The 15,000-nt window shown below is 45.6% G+C and overlaps 1 protein-coding gene across 3 annotated transcripts in view; it reads left to right on the top strand.

The window, feature by feature from the left end:
* Positions 1 to 15,000, top strand: part of gbe1b (glucan (1,4-alpha-), branching enzyme 1b) — a 228,502-nt gene that overhangs the window by 81,221 nt on the left and 132,281 nt on the right. The gene's annotated exons all lie outside the window — the stretch shown is intronic.

Below are 15,000 nucleotides of genomic sequence, written 5' to 3'. Positions count from 1 at the left end.
TTCACATTGAAGTTCTCATTCATATACTCACAGACACAGACACACACAGCAATGTGAGTGCACACACACTCTTGCAAACATAATGGTGGCACGTCAGCCGATTTGAACACGATTGCACCTTGTTTGAACCAGACGAATAAGGGCATTCAGGGAGCTGTGTGTGTGTGTGTGTGTGTGTGTGTGTGTGTGTATGTGTGTGTGTGTGTGTGTGTGTGTGTGTGTGTGTGTGTGTGTGTGTGTGTGTGTGTGTGTGTGTGTGTGTGTGTGTGTGTGTGTGTGTGTGTGTGTGTGTGTGTGTGTGTGTGTGTGTGTGTGTGTGCGCCCCCCCACCCCCCAGCTGAAATGAATGTGTCTAATTTTGACTGATTATATGAAATGGGAAAAGTTGCTGACTGACAGAATGGCATTTTCCACTGGTTCCAGCGGACGACTCCACACCGAGAAGCCAAAAGGCAGGAGGGGGGTGGCTTTCAGATATTTGTATGTGTGTGTGTGTGTGTGTGTTTGTCTGTGCCAAATTTAGACACACACACACACACACACACACACACACACACACACACACACACACACACACACACACACACATACATACACACACAGCCATGCACACACACACACACGTGTTCATCCATGCACACACACACACACTCACACACACACACATGCGCATGCATGCACGCATACACACACACACACACGCACACACGTGCAAAATCTTCCTGCTCACGGGCAAGCAGGCAGAGCTCAACTTGCTGAAATTAGCAAAAGCTGCTCCCTAATGCAACAATCTGCAATCAGCCCTCTGAAGCCCAGCGGCGCTTCCCGTCGATTGCTGTGGGGAGCGCAACACAACCTCAGGCTTTGGAGGAGACACTGGGGACACATACACGCACACACACACACACGCACACACAGACACACACACACTCAGACACACACATGCATACGGACGCACCCACACTTGCGCTCCTCGGACACACAAAATCGCACGTGCGCACACACACACACACACACACACACACACACACACACACACACACACACACACACACGGACGCACACACACGGACGCACCCACACTTGCACTCCTCAGACACACACACACACACACACACACACACACACACACACACACACACACACACACACACACACACACACACACACACACACACACACACACACACACACACACACACACACAGACGCACCCACACTTGCACTCCTCAGACACACACACACACACACACACACACACACACACACACACACACACACACACACACACACACACACACACACACACACACACACACACACACACACACACACACACACACACACAGAGGCTTTATTTAGACTTCTGAGCCCTCCTCGTGCTGGCTAACCTTGTCTGCTCGTTTGCTTTGCTTGTATAGTCAAGTCAAGGCAAATATCCATAAGGGTGACTGTCAAGGTCCCTAGCTGAAGGGGAAAAGAATCAAAAACAGAAAAAGGCAACAAAAAAGCCATAATATGGCTGAATTGTGCCTCAGGTAAAAGAGGTGTTTCTTTCAAATGGATTCTGGATGATGAAACTTTGTATGAAGGGAAGTACATATCTCACTTTCAGGGCCTTGTCAGCCAATGTCCTTTAGGTGACCTACCATCACCTGGCTTGTTGCTGTTATGTTATTGCCTCACTGGTTCTTTGGCATTGCAGTGAAAGTGCACATGTTTTGTACCATGGAAGCCTGTATGACGAAACAGGGTAGGTTGACCCCTATCCCCTTTCAGCTTCCAAAGTTATTTCGTACAAATTGTAACACTCCTCTCTAGATGAACCCACTTTTTGTTTGCCTTGAGGCAAACTACCTGCGTGTATATGCGGTAAATAAAACATGCCCATGAGAACATTAAAGAGGGCATAACTGAAATTCTAGAAATGTATCTCCATATGTCTTGTGAGCTATCCAGCCCTGACGGAAGCCAGTGAATCATGAATGATAAAAGACTGGCCGTAATGTTTCTGGGTTTTTCTAAAGCCTATACGTTTCTTTTAACCCAGAGCACTTTGTATTGAATGCCTCATCTTTTCATTCATACACCAATTCTGATGGTTACAATGCAAAGCATCACTCAACATACCAGTACCAGAAGCAGTATATGTATAAGGTAAATATGGGGTCTTGCTCAAGGACAAGTTCCTTAAGTGACGAATCGGATTCGAACCAGCAATCTTGACCAGCACTTTTTTTTGCATTTCACTGTAGAAATTTGGCAACTATCCTGTCAGTTTCTGTCGATAAGTCCCAGAGATTGAGACAATGCATTCAGTTGATATCCTTCTTTGTCATGCTCGAACAAATGTTAAGCAGCTGCTCTACGAAGTATAGATATTTGGTGAACGTAAGAGCTTCACTTAATTGTATATTACTTTTTTTCCCCCTTGGTTTTGGTTCTGGTTGCTCTGCCAAAGCTGTGGTTATTTTGTTTATCATCTACAATGATGGTGTGGATGGCATTGACAGGTGCAATTTAATACCCTAATATTAGAGTAATGTGAAACATTAATGGGCACAGGCACAGTGCAGGCCTATATGACTCATTCTAGTCTCATTCTCAAATTCAGATTATGTAAGGAAGATGGGATTTGTATCTAGTTTCAATCCGACACTTTGACTAGGGGGATTTCATTTTGCCGGTCATTTCCTTTTTTTCGAAGAATGTCTGACTGTCACTGTGGTGCGATATGTCATAGACTGGCTATCGGCAGCCGAAATCAGTGATTCCCAACCCCCAGGGATTAGTATTGGGATCCCAACAGGCTCACCAAACCCTCTTGCTTTCAAGTAATTTGCACAAAATGATCTAAACATGAAGATATTTCACCAGCTTTGTTTCTTGACAGCTGTGGTCACTGTTACAGTGCTTCGTTTTGTGTTCTGGCCCCGTCAAATGCAAATAAACTGTTGCTGACCACTTCTAACCACCCTAACTAAGCTGTCTGTGGTGAAATGGCTTGCACCAGAAGTGGAAAAAATCGTCAAAGTAAAAGTCCTGCTTAGGTTTTCCTTCTGCCTTTGTTCTCCACCTATGATTTCACATGGCAGGACAAATCTAAATGGCTCACAACATTATGTGGCGACTCATAGAGAATGTGGTATGAGGTTTTGTGGTTTTATGAGATAAGTAGAGACCCAAATATGCACATGAAAGCCCCCACAAAGTTAATTTTGCATAATATGTCCCCTAGTGTAACATGGCTTTAAGACTCGACCATTGACTTTTTTGGTAACAACAAAGGTTATAATGGAGGATCTGCATGAAAGGATTAATAAGTGAAATGATGATGATGATGAGAGAGAAAATCTGAAGTCCAGCATAAAGTCAAAGTAAGCATTCTTCATGACTAATTAAAAAAACGTTCTCGGCCTGCATTTAAGAATAAAGTAGATTTTTCCATCAGATTTATTTTTTCACTTGTATGTATGCTCATCACATTGTGCAGGGGAAAAACTGACTTTATTCTGTCTTTTGCCTTCAGTCCTTTGAAGAATGTATCTTAGCTTAGCTGTTTATAGAAAAGGGTCTTCTCTATGTCTGCTTCTACGATGCAAGCATCTCTTTAAGGCAGCAACGTCAAAAAATAAAAAAATAAATATCCTTCAGGAGGTTGTTGACACAGAACTTGTTTTTATCATTAATTATTCACACATCCATTGCTGTTGCTCTTTCTCATCGGAGGCTCATACATGGTGGTCATTTTGGACTGCCCTCCCCAAAAGAGACACATAAGCATGTACACACACACACCCACACACACGCACGTGCACACACACACACACACACACACACACACACACACACACACACACACACACACACACACACACACACACACACACACACACACACACACACACACACACACCCCAACAACTCCCATCCCACACACACACTAACTTTGCAGATAGCAGAGAACTCACCTCAAAGTTGTTGGGTTTGCTGCAGCTGTGTACATTTTGTGTGTGTGTGTGTGTGTGTGTGTGTGTGTGTGTGTGTGTGTGTGTGTGTGTGTGTGTGTGTGTGTGTGTGTGTGTGTGTGTGTGTGTGTGTGTGTGTGTGTGTGTGTGTGTGTGTGTGTGTGTGTGTGTGTGTGTGAGAGAGAGAGATTTTGCGCTCTGAGCTTGTCAGAAGTTTTCAGAAGTGGCTGCGTGCAAAGTATTGGCCATTATAAGCATGCCATTACATGCAGCCAAAGCCAAGCCTCTGCAGGTTCCACTCATTAATTAGGCAAAGGGGTGTTGTCTCCCGGTAATTACAACACATCAGCAGTTTTGTTTGTTAATAATAAAGCATTTTTCCCCACTTATCTGAAATGCCTGAATGCTAATGCGAAGTGCTGAGAGCGGTCTTTCAATTAATTTTCTCTTTCGACATGAACCGAGCCGAGTTGTGCCTGTTGCGTTGCACGACAGAAGCGTTAATGAAAACAACTGCCGCACTACTTTATTTGAGCTCGGCTGTGATGGCAGAAGGTAGCATATCGCTCTGATTACAGAGTTCCCCACTCCTGTGTTTCTTACACACAACTACTGCTGTGCCGTATCGTTACCCCTCCAAACCAGCTGCTAGTTGAAGCGCTTTTTTTTGCACCCACAAAAAAGTCAACTTTCCCACTCCACATCTAAAAGGTGGAGAAACAAAAAGTGTTTGAAGTGTCAGTTCCCTGTACTTTAGACTGGCAGCCTTTCATACCATTTTTTTCTCCATTCGTCGTCGTCTTCTCCTTCCTCCCGCACTCTCATTTAGAGATTTGTTTTCACTCTTTTTGATTTCAAAAGGGAAAAAAGGTCTTAAAAGACTTTCAAGACGCTAGCAAATTTTCCTAAACTGACTGAGAGAGGGGGGGAGAGAGAGAGACAGAGAGAGAAAAAAAAAAAACAGAACTGGGGGCTCGCTCAGAGTTTGAGTGCGCTGCTCGGCACTCAGTGCTTCGGTGCTTCAGCGCTCAGCTCTTTGCCGTACGCTCCGAGCTCTCAGTACGGAGATGTGCCTTTCATGCCTTCAGGCAGAGTGCTAATCTCTCCCTGTGCTCTCTCTCTCTCATTGATATGATGGTACCATCTCTAACATCTCCAATGGCAATTACCCAAAAAATGTTTGACATGGGGGAAAAAAATTGCCTCCACAAACGGGAGGTCAAGTTATTACTTTTTTATGTCCCCCTCCCCCCTTTTATGGAAAGTGTTCTTTTAATGTTTAAGGAAAGGTGGGGGAAAAAAACGCTCTGTGGTTCACGTACAGGTCTGCCTTGATTAAAATGCATTTCAGCGCCCGGTTCTTGTCTTATCTTTTTAACATAGACGCGCAGACATAGGCTATTAGAAATGTGGAAAAACATTATAAAAGTAAAGGAAATTGACAGAGATGTGGATTTTTTTTCCATTTGAATAGTTTCCCAATCACCATCACTAGGATGAAACTGATTGTGTTAATTGCCTGAGGTTGTTTTTTGGTCATTGATTTTACTTTTAGATTAATCCTTGAAAAAATACCATTGGTTATTAATGATATGTTATACGTCTCACACTCTGAACTGTCAGAACTATGTTAGCATTGTCTTCATCATTACTATTCGTTCCATATCTTTTGCACTAGCAAACAATTAATAATGCATAATGTATTGGAAGTGGAAGTGTGCATTCTATTGCCCATTTAACTTGTCAATGATGCCAGCACATACAGAATATACAAGCTTTAATTAACCCCCCAATGACTTTTTCTGTATATTTGAAGTGTGTGTGTGAGAGAGAGAGAGAGAGAGAGAGAGAGAGAGAGAGAGAGAGAGAGAGAGAGAGAGAGAGAGAGAGAGAGAAAGAGAAGAGAGAGAGAGAGAGAGAGAGAGAGAGAGAGAGAGAGAGAGAGAGAGAGAGAGAGAGAGAGAGAGAGTACTTACTTTGGTTTGTGTGTCTGTTTGTTGGTTGTTTTTTTTTGCATGTTGGGTCTAAGTGTGTTCAGAATTAGTAAATAAGTATATCAATTAACCATAGCGTTCCACATTTATTTATTTGCATTCCAGCGCAAATGAAGAAATTCCAAACTCAATTGTCTGCTTGTTGCTTGCTTCATGACTGCTAATTAGCCAGTCTCATAAAGGCGAGTGCGTGTTGGCTTTGACGACTGATCGCTTTCTTTTTTTCTTTCCGTTTCTTCTTTTTTTTTTTTACCCCTCACCCCCCTCCCCATCCCCCCTCTGCTCACCATATACCACACTCTGAGAAGATTCTTCTGATTATCGCTGGGAATGTTTGCTTCCTTCAACTGTCTTCCTTTATTCTTTAGAGACGAACTCCCCCCGCCCTCCCCCCCTCCCCCCCTTCCTACTTCATCACAAACTTTTTCTGTCGCCGGAATAATGATCATTTGTTTTCCGTTTTGCTTGACGGCGCAAAAATAAGTCAAACAAGAAACATGGCCAACAGCTAGCTCAATTAGGCACAACTTCCATAGATGCCACATGCCCTGTTGCATACAAATCCGTGTCAGAACGTTAGCACCAACACAAGACGACTTGGCCTACTTGCACCCCAAGCACTGACTCTGCTTTGGTCTTGACAATTGATACTGCGGCTACGCGGCTTTTTGAATTAAATGGGCTCGCGTTTTTTGTTTTGTTTTTGGCTCGCTTGCCTCAACACACCTGAGGATGTTGTCACTCCTGTGTGTTTTTCACACTGTCCGTGCAAATTGAATAACTGGCAAAGCTGGCGTTGATGGCTGTGGGATCTGCCAAGCGGGCAGCGCTGTCTGTCTGTCTGTCTGGCTGGCTGTGCCATCAAAACAGACTCGATGACGACTAATGAACCTGACACTTAGTTGATCTGCGAACGCCACTGCCGATTGACAGAATGAGTAATTGGTACTAGATGTAACCACCAACCTGGGCTGACAACTCAATGCCTTTTTGTCTCTGCCTCTACCCAACTATTTTCCCCTCTGTATCTGTCTTTTATACATTTTGTTCCTCTGCAGGTCACTGTATTCAGATCAAAGACCGGCTGGATTTCACTTTCTCTTTCTTTCTCTTTTTTTGTCTTCCTGTAATGCATTTTTCATACACTTGGCGTCACGTAGCCTGAACAAAAGTTCTGAATGCTTGTGGAGATGGAGTCAAAGGGGTTTTGTGAGTTTCCTACAGATATAGGGTGGGTGGCTGTCATTCATCAGATTAGCTTTCAGTGTAAAGAAAAATAACAGCCATGGTAGGTTGTGTTTTCCCCTCCACTGCTGTGTTTTTATATTTATTTATTTGTTTACTTTGTGTGTGTGTGTGTGTGTGGGGGGGGGGTGTTGTAGGCTCTGCAAATTACAGGAGAAAAAGCCAGACAGTGAAAAGCCTTTGATGAGAGAAGCCTGTATGCCTGAGTCCTCGTCATCTCCCGAAGAAATCTCGAAAAAACCACCCCCGCACACAGCAGTGGGCGCGTGCGAGAGAGAGAGAGAGAGAGAGAGAGAGAGAGAGAGAGAGAGAGAGAGAGAGAGAGAGAGAGAGAGAGAGAGAGAGAGAGAGAGAGAGAGAGAGAGAGAGAGAGAGAGAGAGAGCGTTCAGAACTCAACCAAACAATGCAAGCGTTTTCTAGTTGTGTGCAAGTAAACAAGGCAAGCGACCAGCTCTTGCGAGCAGATCATTAGAGAGGCAAACAGAAATGCATTATGGGTAAGAGCTCACCTCATCCCCCCCATCCCCCATTGCTCACCACCCCCCCACACACACACACTCATAGCCACTAATAATACCACCACTACCCCACAATGCATCTGCACCACCTACCACCCCCTTCAGCGCCAACCAATCAGTCCCCACTCTGTTCCTTTCACTTCAGTCGCTATTCTCAGCCCCTGACCCCTAATAGTCTCTGTGCTGTAAACAAAAATCTTATCGATCAGAGGCGTCACACACTTTTAATTAAGTGATTCTCTTTATCCCTCTGTTGCTTGGAAATGGCTCCTCTGCGCTTTGAAAAGTGAAAGATGGTGTGTGTGTGTGTGTGTGTGTGTGTGTGTGTGTGTGTGTGTGTGTGTGTGTGTGTGTGTGTGTGTGTGTGTGTGTGTGTGTGTGTGTGTGTGTGTGTGTCTCTGTGTGTGTCTCTGTGTGTGTCTCTGTGTGTGTCTGTGTGTGTCTGTGTGTGTCTCTGTGTGTGTCTGTGTGTGTGTGTGTGTGTGTGTTTCTCTGTGTGTGTGTGTCTGTGTTTCTCTGTGTGTGTCTGTGTGTGTGTTTCTCTGTGTGTGTCTGTGTGTGTGTTTCTGTGTGTGTGTCTGTGTTTCTCTGTGTGTGTGTGTGTGTGTGTGTGTGTGTGTGTGTGTGTGTGTGTGTGTGTGTGTGTGTGTGTGTGCGTGTGTGTGTGTCTGTGTCTGTGTCTGTGTCTGTGTGTGTATCTGTGTTTCTGTGTGTGTCTGTGTCTGTGTCTGTGTTTCTGTGTGTGTCTGTGTGTGTGTTTCTGTGTGTGTGTGTGTGTGTGTGTTTCTGTGTGTGTGTCTGTGTGTGTGTGTGTGTGTGTGTGTGTGTGTGTGTGTGTGTGTGTGTGTGTGTGTGTGTGTGTGTGTGTGTGTGTGTGTGTGTGTGTGTGTGTGTGTGTGTCCGCCCGCCCGCCTAAGTGCTTGTGTGCGTCAAGACCGTTGAGACAGACAACACCGGCTAGGCGAGGTTTCATCAAATGACTCTTTGAGCCAGTGTCTATTATCCAAGCTTTCCGAGGGAAAGGAGTCGTCCCCATTGAAGGCATTATATAATGATTATTGTCTGACAGGTCCCGCAAGTATGAAGAGTCGGGGAGTGAATGGAGGAGAGAGGAAGAAAGTAGAGGAGGTGAAGGAGAGTGGGATTGGAAGGGAGAGCAGAAGCATGGAAGAGGAGCAGTGGCTTGGAGGAGAAGAGAAGAATGAGCTTAGGACAGCAGAAAGAAAAGAGCGAAGAGAGCAAAGGAAAGCAGAAGAGAGCAAGGGAGAGAGGAGGGGAGCAGAGGAGAGTTGAAGAAGTATGTACGTAAGAGAGGAGAACATGGAAGAGTTGAGTAAAGCAGAGGAGAGCGAAAGAGAGCGGAGGAGGAGAGCAGAGAAGAGAGGAAGAGAGCGGAGGAGAGAGGAAGAGCGCAGAGAATAGTGGAGTAGGAGAGCGGAGGAGAGGAGGAGAGGGTACGAGAGTGGAGGAGAGGAAGAGAGTGGAGGAGAGGAAGAGAGTGGAGGAGAGGAAGAGAGAGGAGGAGAGGAAGAGAGAGGAGGAGAGGAAGAGAGAGGAGGAGAGAGGAAGATAGTGGAGAATATTGGATAGCGGAGGAGAGGAAGAGAGCTTTGAGGAGGTCTTTGGTGTCATTACTTATCCATTGCTGCCACCATCTTGGCCACTCATTAGGCAGTCCTCAGACATATGCCACGACCAGGAGCCATCTGAAGAGTCATTTACCACAGCCCAGATCAGAGTCACCATGTCACCGACACTCCATTTGTCTTCTCTCTCTCTCTTTCTCTTTTGCGCTCTCATTCTCTCCTTTCCTCTTCCCTGTATGCATTCCTCTCTCCCTCTCTATTTTAGTGTATCTCTCACTCCTGTCTCTCTTTTTACCTCCCTCACTTTGTCTCTGTCTCTTTGTCTTGCGTTCTCTCTCTCACTCTCCTCCATCTCTCTTTACCTCAGCACTTTTCTCCATGTCTCCAGTCCACACCTCTTTATTCACCTCATCTTTGGTCCCGGCTCATTGCTAGTGTTCTCCCCCATGTCAGGTGCCAGATGCATGTTTTTTTTATGTGTGTCCGTAGCAGATGCCCCTTCTGTTTGTTCTGTTTAGTTGACCGATTACTCAATGTTCCTTTCACCCCCTATTGCCAGTACAAGCACCAATCAAGCCACCCTTTGTTATTATTTCATTTCTTTTTTTTTGAGAGAGATTTTGATATTGATGGTCCAAAAGCAATCGCATCCTCCTGATACAGAATCATTGATCAGAAGGCAATCTCATCTTTTGGTGGAGCATCAGAGATAAACATGGGCTTCATGCCGTCGATTTCTTTTAGAATCCCTTTTTCATTACTCCAAGCCTAACTCATCACATATACCCCCCCAACCACACCACCACCACCACCACCACCACCTTAACAACACCCCCACTATCAACACTGCTACGCTCACCATCTTGTTTTGCTCTCTGTTTCTCTCCACATACATCCTCACCGTCAGACGCAAACAGACAGACACACACACACACACACACACACACACACACACACACACACACACACACACAGACACACAGACACACAGACACACACACACACACACACACACACACACACACACACACACACACACACACACACACACACACACACACACACACACACACACACACACACACACACACACACACACACACACACACACACAGACTCTCTCTCTCCTACACACACACCACATGCATTAATACACATCCATGTACACACACCCTCCTCCAGGCACACAGACACCCCACCCTCCCCACCCTCCCCAACTCATCCCCATCCATTTCTGCCGTGGCGTGTGCCTCTCTTTAATGCCTAATGCTTTTTAACTGCTGTCACCGGCAGCGAGGTCACCGTTCCGCCGTGAGTCACCTCAATTATTATACAACAATTTCCCAGCTCCGGCAACAGAAGGAGAAAGATAAGTTATGCTCCAAACAGTCTCTTGTAACATCAATGGCCGCGGAAATGAAATACCTGTACAGTATATCAAATGAGGTTGGGGAGGGGAACAGCCATTGCTTCTGCATTCAGTTCAGTTTTTTATATTCCATTTTTTTCATTATTTCTCTCTTTTTCTCTTTCTCTCTTTCTCTCTCTCTCTCTCTCTCTCTCTCTCTCTCTCCTTCCACTCTCCACCCCCACCTCTCTCTCTCTCTCTCTCTCTCTCTCTCTCTCTCTCTCTCTCTCTCTCTCTCTCTCTCTCTCTCTCTCTCTCTCTCTCTCGCGCTACCCCCCTCGCTTTTCTCCCTCAGTCTTGTCTCTCTCTTTTTCTAATCCAAGTATTTTCTGCCTGGCTGCATGGGCCCCCATATATTAGCAAGATTTAGGAGCAGTTAGAAATGAAAGCTGTCTGCTATTGCCACGGCTCCCGCCGCCCCAACGCCGCCTGCCTGCCTGCCTGCGCGCCCCAACGCCGCTGTATATGTACGCAGACTGACAATTTATCAGCCTCCGTCCCCCGTGCACAGCGGAGCCGAGCAGTGCAGAGCCGGCGAGAGCTTTTGCATGCTCTTCTGGGATGAATATGACCCAAGGTGGAGACCCAGACTTGATTGAATTACAACTTCTCAGTTTTTACTGTGTGCGTGTGTGCGTGTGTGCGTGTGTGCGTGTGTGCGTGTGCGTGTGCGTGTGCGTGTGCGTGTGTGTGTGTGTGTGTGTGTGTGTGCGTGCGTATGCGCGTGTGTGTGTGTGTGTGTGTGTGTGTGTGTGTGTGTGTGTGTGTGTGTGTGTGTGTGTGTGTGTGTGTGTGTGCGTGCGTGCGTGGGTGTGGGTGTGGGTGTGCGGGTGAGCAAAATGGCTCCCCGGGCACGTTAGGCGAGCTGATTACATTTCAGTGTGTTTTCATGATTGGTGGTGCTGTAATGTGTAACGTGTGAAGACCTACAGCACTGCTGTGGCTGCTCTGCCAGAGGCAAGGAGGGAAGCACAGGGACAGACAAGTCAAAAGATCAAACACCCCCACTCACACACGCTCCACACGCTCGCCCCCTGCTCAGCTGTTTCTCCTAAAGCTCTTCAGGGCGTTGGGTTTTCATAATTATCCATCGTATGTTATGATGGGAGTCATTGGCTTCTCCAAGGAAGTTGTGTTATTTTTCTTCCATCTGACTTGCGTGGCTTTTTTGAGTTTTTAAGAAATAAAGTAACAGGAGACAGAAACTGATAATGGGTAAAAAGGGAAAGTCATTATTTTAGTACTAGTTTTAGTATTATAGTACTAGTATTGCCTAGTATGTATTATTAATCGTATGGCTTGATCGCTTGATATTGAAAAAGGAGGAACAGCTCAAGCGCTGCAAGGATCCACATCGTCTTTGAAAACACAGACGCTCTAACAGTCGTGGGTAATCTGTTGCGCTAAACTCTCTGTTTTAGTAGTAGTTCCTTTCATAGTATCATTAGTGTGCAAAGTCTTCATAGTGTTCATTTGCTTCAGAGGCCCCTTCTCTTTCCACTGCATCCTCGACTCTTTTTGCATGCACAGGGTCCTTGGCCCTTTGTTGAATGTAATGCCTTACATCTCCAATACAGAACTTGGTGTCCTTGTATCATACTTCAATGGTAAAACAGACTCTGATGATTCTGATGTACTTTACCCACCAATTAGTGGCTACACACATGCATCATACATACTTGTTTGTTTGTCCCTCACCTCACCTTCTCCCTCTTGGTTTCTCTCATACATCCCCGTTACACATACAGTACACACACACACACACACACACACACACACACACACACACACACACACACACACACACACACACACACACACACACACACACACACACACACACACACACACACATACACACACACACGCACACACGCACACACGCACGCACAGCCTCCAGTCAGTCAGTGACTTCCCTGTCATACATGCTCCTTGTTTGCCCTTGGACAGTTGGTTCCATTTCTAACATCAGAACATGAGGATAATAGCCCCTTTTTATCTGTTAATTGTATGTAAATGAAAAGCAAGGCATTAGATAGCGACAAGCTAGTAACATACAGTACGGTTTAGAAGTGTGACTTAAAGTGAAATGGGCTTGTTCATGTATTGATGTGAATAACAGCATTGAAACTAATGAATCAAGGTTTTGATATTCTTCTCATGTCTGGCACGGGTCTTCGGTTTACTGTTGCTTTTGACTGTCTAGTGTTGCCAAGACTAAAGGGATGTATAGATGATACTGAGGTATGTATATTTGTATTATAAAGTTTTCTAAGGTTAATCTCCTTTTTTATGTATATTGCACTTAATTAGCGGTTGACTGAAGCCACTGCTGGTGGGAAATGAGTACACGTTTACCATGTTGTCCTAGTCAGAACTGTGTGTGTGTCTTTCACTTGCCCATTTGTTTCTTGTCCTTCTTTTTCTTACACCACTCCTTTACACTTTGGTCGTCTGTTCTTCCGCTCTTCTCCTTTTTGCTCCGGTGAGCTGGGTGAATGGAGTGGATATCTAACACGCTAGCGGTGTATGGCTTTAGCAGTGATCCGGGGGCCGTCATTATTCGCCTTTCAATCTCTAATGGAACGCTTCAAAAGAGAGCGCAAGGACATCTCCCGAGAGCGACTAAATTAATCCGCCGAGCACGGCGGCAGCAACGGCGGAGGAGAAGGGCTGAAGGTCAGGAGGTCCTCCTTCTATCCCTCCTCTCTCTCCTCCAGACGCTGCCGTGCTGTAATTCACGGCCTTTCCTTCTCTCGTTCTTGCCTTCTTTCCTTCCTTCCTGCCTTCCTTCCTTCTCGAGCTTGCTTTGACGAGCTCTCCACGCTGCCTTGTATGGACCCGCCGCCACCACAGCAGATGGGTTTTTGATCCAGACTATTTGATTTGTAACACCAGTTCGCATATGATAAGTCACAGGCTGACACACTTGCACTTGCTCACTTTTCCCCCTCTCCTTTGTGTGTAATGATGTGTCATCCTTTGATGGATACATATATATGTATAGATTCCATGCACCATTATGGAAAATATCTGAAGGTGTTCGTAAAGCTCCCGTTATCTCTGTGTGTGGTCTATTAGAAGTAGAGCTGTATGATCCTCTGATGCATATGTTGTATCTGCCTTTCATATGCCATGGGATGATCACATGGTACACCGACTGCACAGTACAGATCATGCTGTGAAAGACACAGGGTGTTCCTGCATATTATCTGTACAAAACATGTGGTGTGGTGGAGCATTCAATATCCTTATTTTCATTTCTTTTATCAGTGAATATGAGCGCTGAAGTTTCAGGTCTGGAGTCTCGGACTAACATATTTACCGGCTGTCCATACCAATCTTGGCAGCGCCTAGATATTCCATTAGCGTGTTGAGAGTAAAGCTGGAGCAGTTTAAACCTCATTTGATATAAAACTCGTCCTCCAAACAACCCCCATCCTCAAGCCTGCCCTAACCCCCCCCTCTCCCCCAGGTCTTCCTGGCCGCAAAAGGGCCTCTGTCAAGTGTAGTGGCACTCTAATTCCAAACGGCCAAATGCCCCATTGACTCAATATCCCCCCTTTCATCACCCTGAGTGTGAGTGTGCATTATGTCGCGTTGGGGTCCTGACGGAAGCCATTTGCTTAAATAAGGAGATGACAGAGCCACCTTATAATACACTTCATCGACACTGACACTTTTGCAATTTATCCCCCAGAGGGAAGAGAGGAGAAGAGAAGGGGAGGGGATAGAGAGGAGGAAGAGGAAGAGGAAAAGGAATAGAATGTAGAGAGGGATGGGAGTTGAGAGGAGGGAGAGAGGGGATGGAGGGAAGGGGAGAGGGAGGAAAGAGAGAGGAATGAGTAGGGAAGCGAGGGATGATTAGACAGGGGAAGGAGAGAAGGAAAAGATGGATATAGAGGAGGGGGAGAGAGAAGAAGAGAGAGGGGAGGAGGAGGAGGGAGACAGAGGAGCAAGAAAGGGGAGAGGGGAGGCAGGATGCAATGGTTCCTGCCTGGGAGGGAAACCACGACAGTAGTAAAGGGTGTGGTTGAGGCAGGCTACAAGCCATATGGACATTTGATGTGACCTACTGAGAAATAAAAAACACACATTTACAACTGACAACACGGCAAGAATTCACTCAAAGTAAATACGCTGAAAAAAATAATGAAATAAAATAAATAAAATGGTAAATAGACGTGGGTCAGTGAGCACTTGTGTCCAGAAGGGAAAAGCCATTTTTATGACATCTGCCAGATTGGGAAAGGTATATAATGTTGACGTTGTAGTTTGTT

This window comes from Engraulis encrasicolus, chromosome 8, assembly GCF_034702125.1.
Source record: "Engraulis encrasicolus isolate BLACKSEA-1 chromosome 8, IST_EnEncr_1.0, whole genome shotgun sequence".
Classification (NCBI taxonomy): domain Eukaryota; kingdom Metazoa; phylum Chordata; class Actinopteri; order Clupeiformes; family Engraulidae; genus Engraulis; species Engraulis encrasicolus.
The sequence above is the reverse complement of the archived record's forward strand: the minus strand, read 5'-3'. Positions and strand labels throughout refer to the sequence as shown.